This window comes from Strix uralensis, chromosome 4, assembly GCF_047716275.1.
Source record: "Strix uralensis isolate ZFMK-TIS-50842 chromosome 4, bStrUra1, whole genome shotgun sequence".
NCBI classification, from domain to species: domain Eukaryota; kingdom Metazoa; phylum Chordata; class Aves; order Strigiformes; family Strigidae; genus Strix; species Strix uralensis.
Genome location: NC_133975.1, coordinates 115,861,065 through 115,869,290, shown reverse-complemented (window position 1 = coordinate 115,869,290; position 8,226 = coordinate 115,861,065). Strand labels below are relative to the sequence as shown.

Here is an 8,226-nt window from a genome sequence, read left to right as displayed (position 1 = left end):
AGCCCCATAGCGCCCTGCCCGCCCATTCATGCCCACCCTCCAATGTGCTGGTTGGCAGGCGAGGCTCCCGATGCCCAGGCTGACCGAACCCAGGGCTCAGTTTTGGGACCACTCCTGTTTAACATCTTTATTGATGACCTAGACGAGGGGATCGAGTGCACCCTCAGTAAATTTGCAGATGACACCAAGTTGAGTGGGAGTGTTGATCAGCTCGAGGGTAGGGAGGCTCTGCAGAGAGACCTGGACAGGCTGGAGCAATGGACTAAGGCCAACTGTAGGAGTTTCAATAAGGCCAAATGCCGGGTGCTGCACTTGGGCCACAACCACCCCCAGCAGCGCTACAGGCTTGAGGAGGAGTGGCTGGAGAGCTGCCAGTCAGAGAGGGACCTGGGGGTGTTGATTGACAGCCGGCTGAACATGAGCCAGCAGTGTGCCCAGGTGGCCAAGAAGGCCAATGGCATCCTGGCTTGTATCAGAAATAGCGTGGCCAGCAGGGACAGGGAAATGATCCTGCCCCTGTACTCGGCACTGGTGAGGCCGCACCTCGATTACTGTGTTCAGTTTTGGGCCCCTCACTACAAAAAGGACATTGAATGACTCGAGCGTGTCCAGAGAAGGGCAACGAAGCTGGTGAAGGGTCTGGAGCACATGTCGTACGAGGAGCGGCTGAGGGAACTGGGGTTGTTTAGTCTGGAGAAGAGGAGGCTGAGGGGAGACCTCATTGCCCTCTACAACTACCTGAAAGGAGGTTGCAGAGAGCTGGGGATGAGTCTCTTTAACCAAGTAATAAGTGATACAACAAGAGGGAATGGCCTCAAGCTGTGCCAGGGAAGGTTTAGACTGGATATTAGGAAGCATTTCTTTACAGAACGGGTTGTTAGGTGTTGGAATGGGCTGCCCAGGGAGGTGGTGGAGCCCCCATCCCTGGAGGTGTTTAAGAGTAGGGTTGACATAGTGTTGAGAGATATGGTGTAGTTGGGAACTGTCAGTCCTAGGTTACTGGTTGGACTAGATGATCTTCAAGGTCCTTTCCAACCTTGATGATTCTGTGATTCTGTGATTCTGTGAAACCGGGAAGGCTAAGTAACGCCTTCTGGTCGCTCTGCCGAGGGCCCCCCACCCCGAGTCGTGGGCTCCTCTTTGGCACGGGTGCCATCACACGCCGCCGCCCCTCTTCCCTCCTCCCACGCCACGGCTGTGACAGAGGAAGGTACCGAAGGGCGGCGGGGCCACCCAGACCCACCACCCGCCACAGGGGACCCCACGCCCACCCCCCATGTCGGCCGCCCCCTCGGGCGCAGCCCGCCCCGCCCCGCCCCCTGGGGGCGGGACCCCCGCGCCCCGCCCCGCCCCTCCCCGCGGACCACGTGGCCCGGGCGCCGCAGCGCCTCTGCGCAGGCGCGTGCCCGCTCCCCCTGCCCGGCCGAGGCTGGGGCTCTGGATCAAAATGGCGGCGGCCGGAGCGGGGCCGGGAGGGAGGGGGTTGTGCTGAGCGGGGAGGATGGCGGCGGCGAGCGGCTGCCGGAGGTGAGGCCTCGCGGGGAGACGCGCGGGGAGCGCGGGCTGGGGGAGGGGGGCCGGGTTCGGTGTTACGGCGGCGAGTGGGAGTGGGAGGGGGCGAGACCGCCGACGCCCCCGCGGCGGGTTTCCCTGAGCTGGGGCCGGGTGTGCGCCCCGCCGGGCCGGCAGTGCCCCGCGCCGGCTGCGGGCAGGCTCCTCCCGCGCCCGCCTCGTCGCTCCCAGCCCGCGGCTCCGCTGCTGGCTCCGCTGCTCCGGCGGGGCTGGGGTGCAGGCCCCCGCCGCCCCACAAGGCCTCCCGCCGCGGGGAGCGGCCCTTCTCCTCGGGCCGCTCCCGGGGGCGGCCGGGCCCAGCCCGCAGGAGTTCCCGGTCCGGAGCACCGGCAGCGGCCTCGCCTCTGCCTCTTCTCGCCGTTGGGTCCTGCCTTGACGCCCCCTCCCCGGGGCGGTGTGGCCCTCCGGCGTCGCTCCCCGCGGAGCCCTCCGGGGCTTGTTGGAGTCGCCTCACGCAGGAGCCGGTGCGGGGCTTGTGTTCCCGCTGCTGCGGTGCATCCCTTGGGTCTGGCCGGTGCGGGAGCGACTGGGCTGGGCTGCGGGGCTCCCGCTTGAGCGCTCGGCCGTTCAGCCCGTCCCTGGGGCCGTGAGTTTGCTGCCGCCCTGGGATGCGGGGTTTCGGCTTGCAGCTCTCCATATAGGTGTTACTGTGGTGTTCCTGGAGAAACTTGGAGAGCTTTGTAGATGATGTGTGTGCTTGTGCCTCTGGAATATTCCTGCTGCTGGTGGGATAGTGCTTTGCTGTTGGTTTGTGCTTCTACTTGCTCTCCCCTGCCATCCCATTTGAGGCCGTTGGTTGAAAGATGTCACACATGTCAAGTGCTAGCATAAAATATGATAGTAAGATAATAAAATACGTGTTGATACAATGATACTTTTTTCTGCTGAGAATTTAGCTTAGGGAATGTAGCATCGCTTGAGGCTTTGCTCCAAACCAGTGTAACATAATACACAAATTTACAGTGTTTGGCAGATACACCACTGGGATGTGGTCACCTCAGGTTTTGCCACATATTGCATGCTCTGTTTTCATTTAGAAATGGAGGAGATGAAAATAGAAACTCAGATGCAAAATTTTTAGTACTCATAGCTTTTTTTTTTAGGCACTGAGAAGCCCTCTTTGTCTACAAGATGTTAAAGAGGTTTAGTCTTCTAATTCTCCTTTATTGTATCAAATGTAAACTGTGGACCACTTTCATCCTAGTTGTATTAGTATGCTTCTTTACACAGGGAGGTGCAGGAAAGGGAATACCTTTTTAGATCCAATGAGTTTAGATCCCTCTCTATTTGAACCTTTTGCTTAAGAAATCAAGGAAAATATTTCTTCCTTCTTTCTCCCCTCCTCCCGTTGTCAACTAAGAGTCTGCTGCCAGCATAACAAAATTAATTCTGTAGAGATTATTTTTGAGGATGTGGAACAAGTGTGCTTTAGTAATGTACAGACTCTGTGGACTGTGGTGTTTAAAAGGCAAGGTCTGAGTGCTTATTTTGTAGAATATCTCGATGAAGATAGTGTATTGGAAAGGTATGGCTTGTGATGTTTTCTCCCTTGTTGGAGTAATTTAATTCTAACTACTCTTAGTTGATGAACCAAAGCATAATTGAGCCATTGGAGTACTTGCTACTTGGCTGTGTCAAATAATGTTGTGTAAACATTACTATCTGTTCATGCTTGTATGTAAACCTCTGATGACTCTCTTAGTGAATAAAGCTTGTATCTTAAGTTACAACATAAAGCTGCAGATTGCTCTCTGTTTTTTGTTCAGATTTGAAGTTAGACTTGCGTAGTTGGACTACATACAGGTAATCTTGTAAACTGAATTCAGTGTTTTGTGTAGAATACACAGCCAGTGTTTGTTTCTTCTTTGGAGATAAAAAAGGTATTGAATCCTTTGTATTTTGGCTCAGCTGCACTAAGCATTGTTTTACTTGCTTTCAAACTTTAGCCAATATATAAGTTGGTTTGACATTCTAATTTAATTTTGTATGTTTAAACATACAAGGAGCACAGGTGTGAGTCGTCTTGGATCATTTTCTGTGGCATTGTTGTAATTGCTGGCTTTTTTTTAAAACCTTGCCTCTTACGAATGTAAGTGAGTTTTCTTCATATGTCCAGATTCCCTTGCTGAGTCATAGATACAGTAGTGGTGTAATGCTTATAGCTGGCATTGACTGATTTGCAAAGAGTCATACATGAAAGAACAGAATTATTTTTATAAGCTTTCTCGGAAGACTTGCATGGACTTGTCATAGTGATTTTTTTTTTTAAAGATTTTCTTCTCCCCTCTTGGTTTTCAAGCTTGTCTAAGTTGTGAAGGTATGTTGCTCATTCTTAAATTATAGTAGAATATGCTGTCTTTGCAGCCAGCTATTTGAATTTAGTTCAGAGAGGCTAACAGAGCTTGATGAATAGACTAACAAAATATTGAGTCTTCATTTTGAAAGTAGCCTTTCAAATTACTGCATACATGATGTCAAGTTTACAACTGTCACTGGTGACAATTAATTTAGAGGCTTGTAGAGGATGAATTCTAGGCTTTGACGATGCCTTCTTCTGTCCCGCTTTGCAGGCTGCAGTGGCGTTGTGGTATCTTGTGGTCCTGCACCTGACCATAGGAGGAGGTGTGACACTAGCCCTGCCCCTCCTCTGACCCTGATGCTAGTTTGGTTTTGATATACCAGAGCATGTACAAGGAAAGGGAAGTGTATTCCAATGTCTTGGCTGCACAGTGATGACCAAGATAGTTGTGGCTGGCTGCCTTTCAGAGACAAAAAACAGGATGAATCAAAACATCCTGTGGACATCTGGCATGGACTTCATGTAGCTAAATTGTGAGATTGCTCTTAAGAAGAAATAACTATGTTCTTAATAACACTAATAAGAATCTGACTGCTCCTACAGCAAATTTTTATATAAAACTGCGAGTTTCAGTCTTAATGCTAAATGTTTTGGGTTTTTCTGAACTTATTTACGTGAGTTTTGATTTCTGTCAACAGATCAATGGCTTGTACTGTTTTTTCATGCAAGTCTGGGAAACTGATGCACAAACTTTATGGTGCATATAGTGGAGACTGGGAATCCTAGTTCATGTGTGTGTTAGATGAGCTTCCAGTGAGTCGTGTAGTTACTGATCTGTCTCATTACCCAGGTTCTTTGAAGAATAAGGCTTGTCAGTGTATCTTTAAATCTTTGGACAGAAGCTATTGTGGATTTTTAGAATGCTCTTTCGTATGTTGGCTTACTGGTATGCCTGAGCTATAACAAGAAGGGACTGTAGATGTAAAGTTTGATGCTAGTCTTGCGTTTTGTGCCTATCCAGTCTTTCCTGCATGTCTCCCGAGAAGGATGCCAATTGTAATGATACCTTCTGTATAATGAATGGATGCTAGGAGATCTGAAATCCTTGTGTGTTTTAGGTAGAAACAGTGAAAATTGTGTGTTGGGAAGAGAAGAAATGGCCAAGAGGAAAAATTGTTAGGAAGGAGTTGAATATCAGTGATGGTGTATGCACCACTTATTTCATACCTTGCTGCCTCAAGTTCTGTAAAGTTTTAGCATTTTGTTCTCATCTTACTCTGTCTGTGGTGCTTTAGTTTCCAGTGTTCAAGCAAAGACATCAGATGATGTCAGATGTTCACCTGAAACTAAAGGAGATCTGAAGTCTCATTTCTCTGTCCTTGGGACTATAGCAGATAGCTTTCTTGCTCTGTAACGATGCCCATGAGGTTCTTGATAGATGCTTAGTGACAAAATTGCCTTGAACACTTGGGAGTCCACAGCTGCTTTTTCCTGCTTCCTGCACAGTCTCTTCAGCTGCATTGGTAGAGCTGTTTACATGGTTTCACTCTGAAACATTGCAGGAAACTGATCTGTCTGAAAAATAAACTACTAAAACACAAAATAACTTCAGATCAGGTCCCTGATCTGGGTCATCACATTGCTGTGGAAAGTTTGTTTGCTGGCACAGTATAGGGGCAAGGTCAGGTAGGTAATGAGGATTTGGAGGTGGGACTGTGTTGCTCAAAGGGTGGGGTTGAAGTGCATACATAACTATATACTTCGTTAAATTTAAATCTGATTTGATTGCTCTACTGGGTGTAAGTGTTGTGCAAGGTTACACCAAACACTACTGAATGTGTACTTTAACAACTGATGGGCTTGCAGACACATGTTCAGCCTGTTGGGGATTTTCTGTCATCAGTGGGTTAAATTATTTCTCTAAATGTAAAATAGGAATTACCGTGTTATATCAGAGTGATAAGACACGCAAAAAAAATTAACAGCAGTCAAAACTGATTAAGAAACAACTTGCAGTAAGGTGTGAGGTGTAACATTTGAGGGTAACACCTTCCTGAATCAGGTTCTAAGTTTCAGAAGTATCTTCTAGAGAAGTTGCTTTATTTTTCAAACTTGACATTCTAACATTAGCTGTTCTCTGTATAAATGTCCGATAATTTTGTAAATCCTATTTGTTCTTTGTCCTCAAATCTTGTCTGAATTCAGTGGTTATACTGTGTGTTCTGTATGACACTCAAACTTTGTTATATGATCAGTTCTTCCTGTATTGGAAAGACTGAATTTATTTTCTGTCCATCTTTGCTTCTCTTAGCTATCATATCCTGTTTTTAGTGCACTATAATAAATTGTAAAGGGTAGAATTTATTTTTTTAGAAACTCTTTTTAGTGCTGCTGTTACTACCATTCCCCATCTTCTTAAAGAACCTTTTTATTTCTACTCTGCTCTCTTTGATACAGGATTATTTCAGTATGCTAACTTGCAGCTTTTAAGATGAATCTCTTCTTCCTGGTATTCTTCATCACTTCAAATCTTCAGTGTTACCTAGTGGGAAGTGCTTTAGAGATAGATGAAGCTAGCTAATGGTGTGCAAGGTCCCTCTCTAATTTGGAAGCCTTGTCCAAGATCTATTAAAACTCTTGTTTCAGGATAACTGTCAAGCCATTCTACACTTCTACTGATGGTAACAATGGCTAAACTCAAAGGAGCTTATTGAAACAGCGATTTAATAAATGGCTGCTGCTTAGTGTTCTAGTTGGGCATGTTATTTTGTGACCCAGTACTTGCAGAAGCTCTGTGTGATCAGTAGAACTATAAAATGTATCTGTGTGTGTTTTACACTTTAGCTTGGGTCAGAGAATACTGTTCATTCTTATGAGATTTGAATCAAGGTTTAGAATACAAAGAGCAAGAATACCAAAGTCCTGTGAAGTCATCAAACCTTAGTAAAATTATACCTGCTTATAGGCAGATTAAAGTATTTTTTGAGTGACCAGGTAGATCACATTGCGTTAGTGAGAAACTGGAATGCTGCTTTGCTTATCGTCTGCTACCCCAGATCTCTGTACTGCAGTGAAGTATGTAAAACACCTCTGTGATGGGTAGGTTATTCTAATTACTTTAAAAATAATCAGTATGAGTGACAAAAGCTCCTTTTCATAATCTCTCTCCTGATCGTGGTGCTGGAAATACTGCTTAAGAGCTGACTAAAAAGCCTTCTAAAATAACAAATCCAATCAGAATGCAATGAGACAATATTTTTCTGGACTGATGCTGCCATACACTTTCAGCATATTTGATTTTCTCTCGCTTTAGCTTTGTTCTCATTATAACTCTTAAAGGTTGGGGGGAGGTGGTTTCTTGAGTACTGGAACTGGGTTTGCTATGCATTTGGTGATCTTTGACTTCATCTAGGAAGATGCAAGTCCTGTTTAAAGCCTTTCTGCTTCTGTGATAATTATAGTGCTCATCCATGTAAATTCTGTAGTGTTTAATATGAGGTTGTGCTGAAGTACTTTGTACAAGGGGAATCATTTAGAGGTTTTCTGTCATGTACCCAGATGTCTGCTTCTTAAAATACATACGCAAAATGCATATCTAAAGTAATTTTGTTACTGAGTAGTTCCTCAGTTGATTATTGGCTCAAAATTGGGCAGTTTGGATTAACAGATTTGTGCTGATCTAGATATTTCCCCACCATCGTCTTAGGGATCTACTTTCCTTTCTCCTTCTTCCCTTCTCCCCTCATTCTGTTTTTAGCTACCAACTTGTTTTTCTGGAGAATTAAATTAGAAAATGTAATTTTTTGTGACTGGGTTTTACCTGCATCAAGGCTAAATAGCATTAAATGCTATCGATCTTCAACAGTAACGAGAGTGCTTATTTAAACATCTTGTGAATCTGAGTTTCGTCATTGTTTTAAATTTGGAAGGAAATGGAACTTGCCTTCTTTTTTTTTTTTTTCCACATATACAAGATTAACTTGTTTCCTTTAAAATAAACTTTTAATTTTTGATAATTTGAAAACTGATCCAGTTAAAAACTCTTCTTGTTTGTTGAATATGAATGTGAAAGTAGAGAAAGGACAGTTGAGTGGGAATGATCAACTGGGTAGAGAGAAGTGGTGCCAGTGTTGACTTTCTACCAAATATTGATGAACCTCAAATAATGGAGGAATGAAAGAAGGTTTGGTAAATATAGCACGCACTGGCAAAGGCTTCCCTTTCTGCATTTTGCCCTTGCTTTGAATGTGAAAGAGTAGTAGTATCAAGGACAGTTGTGGCTAAGAGAGAAAGCAGAACAAAACTTGGTCTAAAATGAGATTAGGAGCAATGGGTTGCTTTAATGGATTATCTTC

At 45.2% G+C, this 8,226-nt stretch overlaps 1 protein-coding gene across 4 annotated transcripts in view; it reads left to right on the top strand.

The window, feature by feature from the left end:
• Positions 1-1,484: 1,484 nt before the first annotated feature.
• BTBD7 (BTB domain containing 7) overlaps positions 1,485-8,226 on the top strand; it is a 51,429-nt gene continuing 44,687 nt past the window's right edge. For all 4 annotated transcript variants that reach the window (XR_012628945.1, XM_074868653.1, XM_074868654.1 and 1 more), the window contains exon 1: positions 1,485-1,527. The gene's annotated coding sequence lies outside the window, so the exon portion shown is untranslated. The remainder of the gene's footprint in view (positions 1,528-8,226) is intronic.